This window comes from Siphateles boraxobius, unplaced genomic scaffold (genome assembly GCF_051911475.1).
Source record: "Siphateles boraxobius isolate OS27281-9 unplaced genomic scaffold, OSU_SipBor_1 52, whole genome shotgun sequence".
In the NCBI taxonomy this organism is placed as follows: Eukaryota; Metazoa; Chordata; class Actinopteri; order Cypriniformes; family Leuciscidae; genus Siphateles; species Siphateles boraxobius.
The window spans coordinates 120,788-134,376 of NW_027509164.1; the positions used below are offsets into that span (position 1 = coordinate 120,788).

Sequence of the window (13,589 nt, forward strand, 5' to 3'; positions counted from 1 at the left end):
TTTTTTAAAAAAATATCTTGTACACTTTTCCCCTTCTTCAATATCTTGTTCTCTACTCCTTAAAATGACACCTTTACTTTGAATTTGGGCTAAAACTGACATTTCTTGTTTTACTTCTTTTATTTCTTCACTAAAATCAAACCCAATTTTTAAAAGATTAAAATACCTCTGTAGTCGTTTTTGCAACCCCATCATGCGTCTCTTTTCTTTTTTCTTTTTCTCCTTTCCTATTTTCTTAAAAAACTGTCTCGTCCGTTCCTTTACCATTTCCCACCACTGTGCACGTGAATCATAAAAGTCTTGGAGGGTCTGCCATCGGCTGAACTGCTCCCTGTACTCACTAAATACTTCCTCATCCTCCAACAGGGAGCAGTTCAACTTCCACAGCCCTCCTCCTACTGTCACACCAGAGGCCAGTGAAAGGGTGCAGGATAGCATCATGTGATCAGAAAAAAAGAGGGGGGATAATGTAGCATCGGTTGGCAAGCAGTCCCGTGTAAAAATGTAGTCAATGCGAGAGGCTCTGGTGCCATCACCACTGAACCAGGTGAAGCCCTCCTCTCTCTGATGCATTTTTTTAAAGCAGTCGACTAAATTAAAATCTCTGACTAAATTTTGCAATAAAACCGATGTTTTGTCAAATTTAAAACCTTCTACCCTCTTCCTATCTTTCGGAGTTAAGACACAGTTAAAATCCCCTGCCACCACCAAAGGGGCCCTCCCTAACATGTGGGGCTGCAGGTCTTCTAAAAGCTCATATCTTTCATTCTTATCATTAAAACCATACACATTAAGAACATTAAAATCCTTATCTAAAAAAGTCAAGTTTGCTAAAATTGCTCGCCCATCCCTTACCACCGTGCTGCCCTTCACCAAGATGTTTGGATTGTTGATTAAAATAGCAACACCGTCATTTTTGTTAAAATTGGACCCACTCCAGATAGAATGTCCAGGGGTCCAAAGCTCCTCCCACTTTCTGTAATTGGATAAAAAGGGCAAAGCACATTCTTGCAATAAAAACACATCTGACTTACAGGATTTTAAAAAGGATAAAACGCTCTGTGCTCGTATATCACTTCTCACACTTCTCACATTTATTGTAGAGATTGTGAGGGCCATGAGCAGTATAGTTAAAATGATATGAACTTTTAATAGAAGACTAATAAAAGACATACAGAGGCATCTTTAAAATTATGTTATTTCTTGTTCCTCATGCCTCTCCCTTCTCCCATGGGGGCTGGGTTCAGGAGGGCAAGAGGTTGACACTTCCGAAGCCACAGAGCTGAACTCTTGCGACTCTTTCGGTGTCGATGTTCTTAGCTTAAAATGCAGAAAGGAAACTTCATTAGGGGATTCTGAGGGCCACATGCGGTCTGGATCCTCCGGGGAGAAACTATCCAGCCCTTGTGTAGCCCTCATTCTTTTCTCCACTACTACACACAACGGAGATCCCGCAGTTCTCTTCTGCACTTGAGCATTTGGGAGTGAAAGGTCAGTTTCACTCCCACTGGAGGGCATACTCACCTCCGAGACGGTGTTGAGGGAGGAAACCGTTTCATCCTCTCCGTCTTCTGTTTCCTTTCCTTTATCTTGTCCGGGAGTGGTTTCCTCCCCCTGTTCGGTTTCAAGCTGTGACTCCGCCCCTGTGGCCGCCCCACTTCCTTTTTCCTGACAAATCCCTGAGGCTGGCTGGGAATTTGAAATTCCCGCCAAAATCTCAGGGACCACCTCCTTCTCTCTTTGTTCTTTTGTTTGTTCCACATGTGGGGCGGCCATTTTGTTCCCTTTCAATTTGTTGGCAAAACTTTTAGGGCAATCTCTGTAGAGATGGTCAGTTTCACCACAAAGATTACACCTTCTGCCAATGGTACATTCTTCAAAGATGTGACCAATTCCTCTACACTTCCCACATGTTAATTCCTTGCATGCATCAGCTAAATGCCCCATCCTCCCAAACTTCCTGCACAGTTTGGGCATTCCTTGGTAGTGAATGTAGCCCCTGTTCTCTCCCAACACAATCATTGAAGGCAGATGCTTCAGGCCCTGGTAGCCCCCGGCGTCCTCCCATTGTTTAATGGGAATTCGCCAGGAGCAATTCCAGATACCATCTTCATCTAACACTTTGATTGGTTGACCCCGAACAGTGCAAAATCTGCCCAGCCAGACACAAATGTCCTCCCCATTCACTGTTTCATTAAACATCCTAACAATCACAGTTTTTAATGAATTGTCAGAAAGTTTCTCCACAGTAAACATAGCGAATTGGGCTTTGCATGCATCAAACCTTTGCCAGAATTCAATTAACAGGGAAGCACTTTTGAAACTTAAATCAAAACCTTTGTTCAGGGGGAGAGTTACTAGGCAGTTCAAGTCCTCGGGTCTAAAATTTAGGGCTTTCTGGATCAGCTTCCTGGAGAAGTCAAGACGTGACAACCCCAGGAGCTTACCATCCACCTCTTTAAATAAAAAACGCACGCTGTGGTGCCTCCGCATGCCGGCACGAGCAGCCGACATGGTGGAGACACCAACAGCTATTTAAAACACAACCTTAAAACCGTAATAAATAAATAAATAAATAAATAACTTACCTTAAGAACAAAAGATTCCTTGGAAAACCAAGTCGTCCGGATAAAAAAAAAAAAAAAAAAAAAAAAAAAAAAAGGCACTGCCAATATACCTCTCAGAAGTTTGAGGCTCAAGCCACTGAACGACCCAAGCCGGAAAAACCTCCAAGAGGCGATCGCTGCCTCTACCCTCGGACCAGATACTAGATCTTAGCCAAAAGGCCGAGAAGCGATGACACAATGACGCAGAGGCGGGGGAGCCGTCAAAGGCCACGCCCACCTGGGCCGTGGCGAGAGGGTCTAAAGGTCGCCAACAAACAAGCTCAGCTCACAGCAATACAAGCTCAGCTTGACTGTTGACACCGAAAATGGATCACAGCAGAGCGCACAACACGACACTTTGGAGTGCAACCTGGGATTTTGGACCAACAAACATTCTGCCCTAAAAGTGAGCGGGCAGACCAAAGCGTACGTCGTAGAGACTTGAAACTCTTGAGGGATGGTAGTACCCGCCCGGTCTACAACATCACCAAGGCTCGGCCCAATCGGCCCCAAGGTGGCGCTGCAGCGATCAGAAGTACGAAATGCCTCGTAACTCCTGAACCGTCCGTCGCAGACCCAAGTGTCTTACATCACCGGAATCCTTGGCTCGGGCCGAACAAGACGCAGGCCTCGGATTCGATGGTTGCGCTGGCGAGATTTTCGGGTATTTGGGATTTTGTGAAAAAGCTACTTTTGCACACTAGTCCTAGGTCTTTCGCCCGATCTGACCCAAACCGGTGCAGAAAGATTCCCTGGAGTCTGATTGCCGACAGCGATGGGGAAAAAAGTCGGAATTTCGATTCACGTTGGCGACGGGACGCCAAAACGTTGGGAGTGGGCGAGGCGGGCTTTACTTAAATGGCCATAACTCTCCAACGGAATGAGACAAGTACACCCAAGTCGGTACACCTGTGCACGCTCAGCCTGTGCTCAGGTGAAAAGGGATGTGGCAACTGGCCACTTGGTGGCGCTGTAAACAGTAAAAACAACAACATGAATACGGCCATAGGCGACTGTATGTCAGGTGATTTTTCACACATGCACAAGGTATTCATACCACATGATAGAACTCCTCATTCGGAACAACTTTGCTTCTAGGACCACTACTGCCAATAAAAGCGCTGGTTGAATAATGGAGATTATTTGAAGAATGATGAAAAAAATAAACTAAAAAACAGCCCTACTTTTGCAGACTGGTCCTAGGTTGAGAGTTTTACATCTCTCGATCAACCACTGCAGTTCAATTCTCTGGACTTCCTAGGTCGTTAACTACCAGAAGAAGAGGAACTCGAACAATCTGCTCTTTTAACCAGTGTGTCCAGGGGAGAGCGCGAACGCAGTCCCCCACTACCATAAATTATGCAGTCGAGATTCCCACATTTGGGGAATTCGCAGGGGTCAGCACAACCGGAGTGCAATGGCCGAGCCTCGCCCTGGGTGAACCACCTTCCTGATCATGGTGTCTCCCCTGCCAGGTAAGTATGAATTCCCAGGCCTCCCGTCAGAGTCACCGTGTCCCTCTCCGCAATCCTCACCAACGGTCGGACAATCAAACACACACCTGATTCAACTCATCAGCTCATTCGTAAAAACTCCAAGAGATAAGAGAGAGACATCAAAAACCTGCAGAGTCGGGCTCTTTTGCTGTTGTTGTTGTGGATGATGTTGTTTTCATGCTCCGGATCCATGAGCCAAAAATCAATTTCATACGCGGTCACCGGATAGTGGACGAATCAGATGTTAAAGAACAGAGTTGTTGTTTTTTTTTCCCTCTCACACCACCATTACCTGTATAGCATATGATCACCTACAACACCTTTAAAGCACCCATACACAGCAATATACGTTACTTCCATTAACACCTGCTGCCACACAAGACTAAAACATCTCTTTCATTGAACACAGTTTTTGGGGGTGCACCGTTCCCAGAAGTACTGCAATACCGGGTCGATGCGTGGAGTGGACGGAGCAAGCCCCTCTTCCATCTCCCAGTTCCAAAAATCAATTTAATATATGGTGCCCGGGTAGGGCACGTATCAGATATTAAACTGATAAGAACAGATTTTCTTTCGAAAAAGTTTTATTGTCACAGGTTTTCATTCCATGTTTTCCATTTACATTTTTTTATAAATCAAGTATTTATTTACACATCTTAAAACAACAAAAACAAATAAAAAAGACACACTTTATAGTTAAAAATCAATTATTGATTGTGTGTTGTGTAAAAGTCCATGTATGTTAATATTTGAGTTGTATTAAAGGAAACGTAAATGGATTAAAATAAATAGGAATAAAACATAAAAACAATAAAACAATAAAACTTGCCAAATAAAACATCTCTTGTAAAGGATCGAGGGTGAGTCCCTATCAAGATTGTCCATTCACTCCAGGTCTCCAGAACAGGCCCCAGACTCCCCGCTTCTGGTGCCCAGCGGAGATCCCCTCTCCTCCGGCCCGCTGGCCCGCTGTTCCCGTAGCCGGTGTGGTGAGGGTGCATTCTACGTGTGACCCCGGCCCCCCCATCCGAATAACGACGTGCGGCCCACCCTGCAGCGTTGATCTTATTTTCTGCTCGCACGCGTGGAGGGGGACCGTCACGCGTTTCCCCACCAGCAGATTTCTGGTGACCCAGATGGCATCCTTGATCACGTTTAGGGTGAGCCAGAGCGAGGAAAATTTTGGTTGTGTCAGCTCCTTCAAGCCCTGACCCACCCCCAGGATGGCGAGCTTGTAGTCCACCTGGGCCCCACCCGCTGGCAGGCACGGGAAAAACAGGGGGCCGGTCTTGGCCCACAGGTCCCGCGCAGCGCCGCACTCCCAGAGCAGATGTCGAACGGTCTCCGGGGAACCACATCCGGACCGTGGGCAGGTGGAGTTTTTGGCCATGCCTCTGGAGTGCATAACCGCCCTGACCGGGAGGATCTCATGAGCCACCATCCACGACAAGTCTTTAAGCCTGTTCTGGAGAGCTGGGTGGGCTGCGTTCCTCCAAACATCTTTGGCCTCACCTAGTGTGAGGCCTGGAACCGGGCTCACCGATTCTCGATCCTGCACAAGAGAGATAAGAGACTTATGGTTAGTTAAAATGGTGGCATCATTTGTCTCTAAAAGATATTTCTTTAAAAATTTCTTAATAAAACTATGCTCTTTTGACAAATTAAAAGACACAGGACTTTTAAGATCAATGGGTAAAATTTTCAAAGTTCTTAGGTATGACCCCATCCAGAATCGGGTCATGGCTGCTGTCTTGTGTTCTCTGGATGGGGTCAGTGCGTACTGGATGTGGAGGGCGGCAAAGCGGCTGCCTAAAAACAGGTGGGGGTCTGGGAGGCCTTTCCCGCCATTCTCTTTTTTCTTTTTGACGACCTCCCTCTTTAGTCGTTCCCACTTGGACCCCCACAGGAAATAAAATACCGCCCTCTCCAGGTTTGCCAGGAATCGTCTTGGGGGACTAAAAACAGAACAGACAAGTAAAATCAGTGGTAAAATCACAGCTTTAAAAATTAAAATCTTGCCTTCAAACGTCAATTGTCTCAGTCCCCAAAAGCCCAGTCTTTGCCTGACTTTCCCTAACATGTCAGTCCAGTTTCCTTGTCCTCCACCCTCTCTGTCAAATTTTACACCTAAAATTTTCAAATCATTGTCTTTAAAATCCAAATCTAGTCCAACTGTGTCCACGTTCCCCCACGGCCCGAAGAGCTGGGCCTCGGACTTACTCCTATTGAGCTTGGCGCCCGAGGCCCGACCGTACCAGTCAGTCAAGTCCATTGCTCTTCGTACTGATAAAAGGTCAGTCGCTAAAAGGGTCACGTCATCCATATATAAAACACAGGTCGCCGTCAGTCCACCAGTCCCTGGGATGTCTAGTCCTTTAATCCATTTATCCCTTCTCAAGATTTGTGCCAGTGGCTCAATACAAGCCACATACAGAAGGGGAGATAAAGGACACCCCTGACGGACGCCGCTGTGGAGTTTTACAGCTTTGGATAAATGCCCGTTAACCAAAATTCTGCTAGACAGCTCGTTGTACAGCAGTCCCACCCAGGCTATAAACCTCCCAGGAAACCCCATTTTTTCCAGTACCTTAAACAGGAACTGGTGCGAGATACGGTCGAATGCCTTTTCAAAGTCTAAATTTAGGACTACTAGCTGAATGTTTCTGTCTCTCGCAAAACAGATGGCGTCTCTGATCAGTACCAGGCTGTCCGTGATCTTCCTTCCGGGCACGGCGCATGCTTGATCCAAGTGGATTACGTCTGCTAAAACTGTCGACATACGCGTGGCTAAAATTTTGCTAAAAAGTTTGCAGTCAACGTTTAAAAGAGTGATGGGTCGCCAATTCTTTAAGTCAGTCTTGTCGCCTTTCTTATGTAATAGCGTCACTATCCCTATTCTGAAGCTGTCTGGAAGTCTGTTCACATTGTCAAATTCTTTAAAAACAGTCAGTAAGTCATGTGCTAAAATGTCCCCAAAGGTCAAGTAAAATTCAAGTGGTAGTCCGTCTAGTCCTGGGGACTTCCCACGCTTAAAACCTTTCAGAGCTTTTTGTATTTCTAAAATCGTAAAATCCTGTCTTAAAAGTGCACATTGACTCTGGAGCTTTTTGTCTAAAAAATTTAAAACTTCCATTAAGGTATCGTCGTGTACTTGTTTTAGGCCATATAAATCACTATAAAAGTTTTCCACCCCTCTTAAAATCTCTTCTGTTTCATTTACCACCCTCCCATCCGATTTCAAAGTTGTCAAAGCCCCTCCCCGTGTTATAATTTTTTAAAAAAAATATCTTGTACACTTTTCCCCTTCTTCAATATCTTGTTCTCTACTCCTTAAAATGACACCTTTACTTTGAATTTGGGCTAAAACTGACATTTCTTGTTTTACTTCTTTTATTTCTTCACTAAAATCAAACCCAATTTTTAAAAGATTAAAATACCTCTGTAGTCGTTTTTGCAACCCCATCATGCGTCTCTTTTCTTTTTTCTTTTTCTCCTTTCCTATTTTCTTAAAAAACTGTCTCGTCCGTTCCTTTACCATTTCCCACCACTGTGCACGTGAATCATAAAAGTCTTGGAGGGTCTGCCATCGGCTGAACTGCTCCCTGTACTCACTAAATACTTCCTCATCCTCCAACAGGGAGCAGTTCAACTTCCACAGCCCTCCTCCTACTGTCACACCAGAGGCCAGTGAAAGGGTGCAGGATAGCATCATGTGATCAGAAAAAAAGAGGGGGGATAATGTAGCATCGGTTGGCAAGCAGTCCCGTGTAAAAATGTAGTCAATGCGAGAGGCTCTGGTGCCATCACCACTGAACCAGGTGAAGCCCTCCTCTCTCTGATGCATTTTTTTAAAGCAGTCGACTAAATTAAAATCTCTGACTAAATTTTGCAATAAAACCGATGTTTTGTCAAATTTAAAACCTTCTACCCTCTTCCTATCTTTCGGAGTTAAGACACAGTTAAAATCCCCTGCCACCACCAAAGGGGCCCTCCCTAACATGTGGGGCTGCAGGTCTTCTAAAAGCTCATATCTTTCATTCTTATCATTAAAACCATACACATTAAGAACATTAAAATCCTTATCTAAAAAAGTCAAGTTTGCTAAAATTGCTCGCCCATCCCTTACCACCGTGCTGCCCTTCACCAAGATGTTTGGATTGTTGATTAAAATAGCAACACCGTCATTTTTGTTAAAATTGGACCCACTCCAGATAGAATGTCCAGGGGTCCAAAGCTCCTCCCACTTTCTGTAATTGGATAAAAAGGGCAAAGCACATTCTTGCAATAAAAACACATCTGACTTACAGGATTTTAAAAAGGATAAAACGCTCTGTGCTCGTATATCACTTCTCACACTTCTCACATTTATTGTAGAGATTGTGAGGGCCATGAGCAGTATAGTTAAAATGATATGAACTTTTAAAAGAAGACTAATAAAAGACATACAGAGGCATCTTTAAAATTATGCTATTTCTTGTTCCTCATGCCTCTCCCTTCTCCCATGGGGGCTGGGTTCAGGAGGGCAAGAGGTTGACACTTCCGAAGCCACAGAGCTGAACTCTTGCGACTCTTTCGGTGTTGATGTTCTTAGCTTAAAATGCAGAAAGGAAACTTCATTAGGGGATTCTGAGGGCCACATGCGGTCTGGATCCTCCGGGGAGAAACTATCCAGCCCTTGTGTAGCCCTCATTCTTTTCTCCACTACTACACACAACGGAGATCCCGCAGTTCTCTTCTGCACTTGAGCATTTGGGAGTGAAAGGTCAGTTTCACTCCCACTGGAGGGCATACTCACCTCCGAGACGGTGTTGAGGGAGGAAACCGTTTCATCCTCTCCGTCTTCTGTTTCCTTTCCTTTATCTTGTCCGGGAGTGGTTTCCTCCCCCTGTTCGGTTTCAAGCTGTGACTCCGCCCCTGTGGCCGCCCCACTTCCTTTTTCCTGACAAATCCCTGAGGCTGGCTGGGAATTTGAAATTCCCGCCAAAATCTCAGGGACCACCTCCTTCTCTCTTTGTTCTTTTGTTTGTTCCACATGTGGGGCGGCCATTTTGTTCCCTTTCAATTTGTTGGCAAAACTTTTAGGGCAATCTCTGTAGAGATGGTCAGTTTCACCACAAAGATTACACCTTCTGCCAATGGTACATTCTTCAAAGATGTGACCAATTCCTCTACACTTCCCACATGTTAATTCCTTGCATGCATCAGCTAAATGCCCCATCCTCCCACACTTCCTGCACAGTTTGGGCATTCCTTGGTAGTGAATGTAGCCCCTGTTCTCTCCCAACACAATCATTGAAGGCAGATGCTTCAGGCCCTGGTAGCCCCCGGCGTCCTCCCATTGTTTAATGGGAATTCGCCAGGAGCAATTCCAGATACCATCTTCATCTAACACTTTGGTTGGTTGACCCCGAACAGTGCAAAATCTGCCCAGCCAGACACAAATGTCCTCCCCATTCACTGTTTCATTAAACATCCTAACAATCACAGTTTTTAATGAATTGTCAGAAAGTTTCTCCACAGTAAACATAGCGAATTGGGCTTTGCATGCATCAAACCTTTGCCAGAATTCAATTAACAGGGAAGCACTTTTGAAACTTAAATCAAAACCTTTGTTCAGGGGGAGAGTTACTAGGCAGTTCAAGTCCTCGGGTCTAAAATTTAGGGCTTTCTGGATCAGCTTCCTGGAGAAGTCAAGACGTGACAACCCCAGGAGCTTACCATCCACCTCTTTAAATAAAAAACGCACGCTGTGGTGCCTCCGCATGCCGGCACGAGCAGCCGACATGGTGGAGACACCAACAGCTATTTAAAACACAACCTTAAAACCGTAATAAATAAATAAATAAATAAATAAATAACTTACCTTAAGAACAAAAGATTCCTTGGAAAACCAAGTCGTCCGGATAAAAAAAAAAAAAGGCACTGCCAATATACCTCTCAGAAGTTTGAGGCTCAAGCCACTGAACGACCCAAGCCGGAAAAACCTCCAAGAGGCGATCGCTGCCTCTACCCTCGGACCAGATACTAGATCTTAGCCAAAAGGCCGAGAAGCGATGACACAATGACGCAGAGGCGGGGGAGCCATCAAAGGCCACGCCCACCTGGGCCGTGGCGAGAGGGTCTAAAGGTCGCCAACAAACAAGCTCAGCTCACAGCAATACAAGCTCAGCTTGACTGTTGACACCGAAAATGGATCACAGCAGAGCGCACAACACGACACTTTGGAGTGCAACCTGGGATTTTGGACCAACAAACATTCTGCCCTAAAAGTGAGCGGGCAGACCAAAGCGTACGTCGTAGAGACTTGAAACTCTTGAGGGATGGTAGTACCCGCCCGGTCTACAACATCACCAAGGCTCGGCCCAATCGGCCCCAAGGTGGCGCTGCAGCGATCAGAAGTACGAAATGCCTCGTAACTCCTGAACCGTCCGTCGCAGACCCAAGTGTCTTACATCACCGGAATCCTTGGCTCGGGCCGAACAAGACGCAGGCCTCGGATTCGATGGTTGCGCTGGCGAGATTTTCGGGTATTTGGGATTTTGTGAAAAAGCTACTTTTGCACACTAGTCCTAGGTCTTTCGCCCGATCTGACCCAAACCGGTGCAGAAAGATTCCCTGGAGTCTGATTGCCGACAGCGATGGGGAAAAAAGTCGGAATTTCGATTCACGTTGGCGACGGGACGCCAAAACGTTGGGAGTGGGCGAGGCGGGCTTTACTTAAATGGCCATAACTCTCCAACGGAATGAGACAATTACACCCAAGTCGGTACACCTGTGCACGGGCTCAGCCTGTGCTCAGGTGAAAAGGGATGTGGCGACTGGCCACTTGGTGGCGCTGTAAACAGTAAAAACAACAACATGAATACGGCCATAGGCGACTGTATGTCAGGTGATTTTTCACACATGCACAAGGTATTCATACCACATGATAGAACTCCTCATTCGGAACAACTTTGCTTCTAGGACCACTACTGCCAATAAAAGCGCTGGTTGAATAATGGAGATTATTTGAAGAATGATGAAAAAAATAAACTAAAAAACAGCCCTACTTTTGCAGACTGGTCCTAGGTTGAGAGTTTTACATCTCTCGATCAACCACTGCAGTTCAATTCTCTGGACTTCCTAGGTCGTTAACTACCAGAAGAAGAGGAACTCGAACAATCTGCTCTTTTAACCAGTGTGTCCAGGGGAGAGCGCGAACGCAGTCCCCCACTACCATAAATTATGCAGTCGAGATTCCCACATTTGGGGAATTCGCAGGGGTCAGCACAACCGGAGTGCAATGGCCGAGCCTCGCCCTGGGTGAACCACCTTCCTGATCATGGTGTCTCCCCTGCCAGGTAAGTATGAATTCCCAGGCCTCCCGTCAGAGGCACCGTGTCCCTCTCCGCAATCCTCACCAACGGTCGGACAATCAAACACACACCTGATTCAACTCATCAGCTCATTCGTAAAAACTCCAAGAGATAAGAGAGAGACATCAAAAACCTGCAGAGTCGGGCTCTTTTGCTGTTGTTGTTGTGGATGATGTTGTTTTCATGCTCCGGATCCATGAGCCAAAAATCAATTTCATACGCGGTCACCGGATAGTGGACGAATCAGATGTTAAACGAGATAAGAACAGAGTTGTTGTTTTTTTTTCCCTCTCACACCACCATTACCTGTATAGCATATGATCACCTACAACACCTTTAAAGCACCCATACACAGCAATATACGTTACTTCCATTAACACCTGCTGCCACACAAGACTAAAACATCTCTTTCATTGAACACAGTTTTTGGGGGTGCACCGTTCCCAGAAGTACTGCAATACCGGGTCGATGCGTGGAGTGGACGGAGCAAGCCCCTCTTCCATCTCCCAGTTCCAAAAATCAATTTAATATATGGTGCCCGGGTAGGGCACGTATCAGATATTAAACTGATAAGAACAGATTTTTTTTTCTTTCGAAAAAAGTTTATTGTCACATTGTTTCATTCCATTCTTTCAATATCCATTTTTTCCTTATAAAATCACATTTTTGCACATATCTTAAAACAACAAAAAGGACATAAGTTACAGTTAAAAATCAGTTATGTTGATGTGTTGTGTAAAAGTCCATGTATGTTGTGTGTTGTTTTAAAGTAAAGGTAAAATGGATTAAAATAAAATAGGAATGCAAATATAAAACAATAAAACAATAAAATATGCCAAATAAAACATCTCTTGTACAGGATCGAGGGTGAGTCCCTATCAAGAATGTCCATTCACTCCAGGTCTCCAGAACAGGCCCCAGACTCCTCGCTTCCAGTGCCCAGCGGAGATCCCCTCTCCTCCGGCCCGCTGGCCCGCTGTTCCCGTAGCCAGAGTGGTGAGGGTGCATCTACGGGCGGCCAGGTACGGTGGCGGCCGGGACCTTCTCCGTGTGACCTCGGCCCCCCCATCCGAATAACGACGTGCGGCCCACCCTGCAGCGTTGATGTTATCCTCTGCTCGCACGCGTGGAGGGGGACCGTCACGCGTTTCCCCACCAGCAGGTTTCTGGTGACCCAGATGGCATCCTTGATGTGGTTGAGGGTGAGCCAGAGCGAGGCAAACGTTGGTGGTGTCAACTCCTTCAAGCCCTGACCCACCCCCAGGATGGCGAGCTTATAGTCCACCTGGGCCCCACCCGCTGGCAGGCACGGGAAAAACAGGGGGCCTGTCTTGGCCCACAGGTCCCGCGCAGCGCCGCACTCCCAGAGCAGATGTTGAACGGTCTCCGGGGAACCACATCCGGACCGTGGGCAGGTGGAGTTTTTGGCCATGCCTCTGGAGTGCATGACCGCCCTGACCGGGAGGATCTCATGAGCCACCATCCACGACAGGTCCTTAAGCCTGTTCTGGAGAGCTGGGTGGGCTGCGTTCCTCCAAACGTCTTTGGCCTCACCTAGTGTGAGGCCTGGAACTGGACTCACCGATTCTCGATCCTGCACAAGAGAGACGAGAGACTTGTGATTAGTTAAAACAGTGGCATCATTTGTTTCTAAAAGATATTTCTTTAAAAATTTCTTAATAAAACTATGCTCTTTTGACAAATTAAAAGACACTGGACTTTTAAGATCAATGGGTAAAATTTTCAAACTTCTTAGGTATGACCCCATCCAGAATCGGGTCATGGCTGCTGTCTTGTGTTCTCTGGATGGGGTCAGTGCATACTGGATATGGAGGGCGGCAAAGCGGCTGCCTAAAAACAGGTGGGGGTCTGGGAGGCCTTTCCCGCCATTCTCTTTTTTCTTTTTAACCACCTCCCTCTTGATTCGTTCCCACTTGGACCCCCACAGGAAATAAAATACCGCCCTCTCCAACTTAGCCAGGAATCGTCTTGGGGGACTAAAAACAGAACAGACAAGTAAAATTAGTGGTAAAATCACTGCTTTAAAAATTAAAATCTTGCCTTCTAACGTCAGTTGTCTTAGTCCCCAAAAGCCCAGTCTTTGTCTGACTTTCCCTAACATGTCAGTCCAG

General features: G+C 46.1%; 2 non-coding genes and 2 pseudogenes across 2 annotated transcripts; all 4 read right to left on the reverse strand.

Annotated features, from left to right (window-relative positions):
- Window positions 1-3,925: 3,925 nt before the first annotated feature.
- LOC143713666 (U1 spliceosomal RNA) lies at window positions 3,926-4,089 on the reverse strand. The gene has a single exon (XR_013195217.1). It is a non-coding gene; the product is annotated as a U1 spliceosomal RNA (small nuclear RNA).
- A 426-nt stretch (window positions 4,090-4,515) lies between these two features.
- On the reverse strand, window positions 4,516-4,688 carry LOC143713753 (U2 spliceosomal RNA; annotated as a pseudogene).
- A 6,598-nt stretch (window positions 4,689-11,286) lies between these two features.
- Window positions 11,287-11,450, reverse strand: LOC143713677 (U1 spliceosomal RNA). Its single transcript, XR_013195228.1, has one exon. It is a non-coding gene; the product is annotated as a U1 spliceosomal RNA (small nuclear RNA).
- Window positions 11,451-11,884: 434 nt separating this feature from the next.
- LOC143713740 (U2 spliceosomal RNA) lies at window positions 11,885-12,062 on the reverse strand (annotated as a pseudogene).
- Window positions 12,063-13,589: the final 1,527 nt, after the last annotated feature.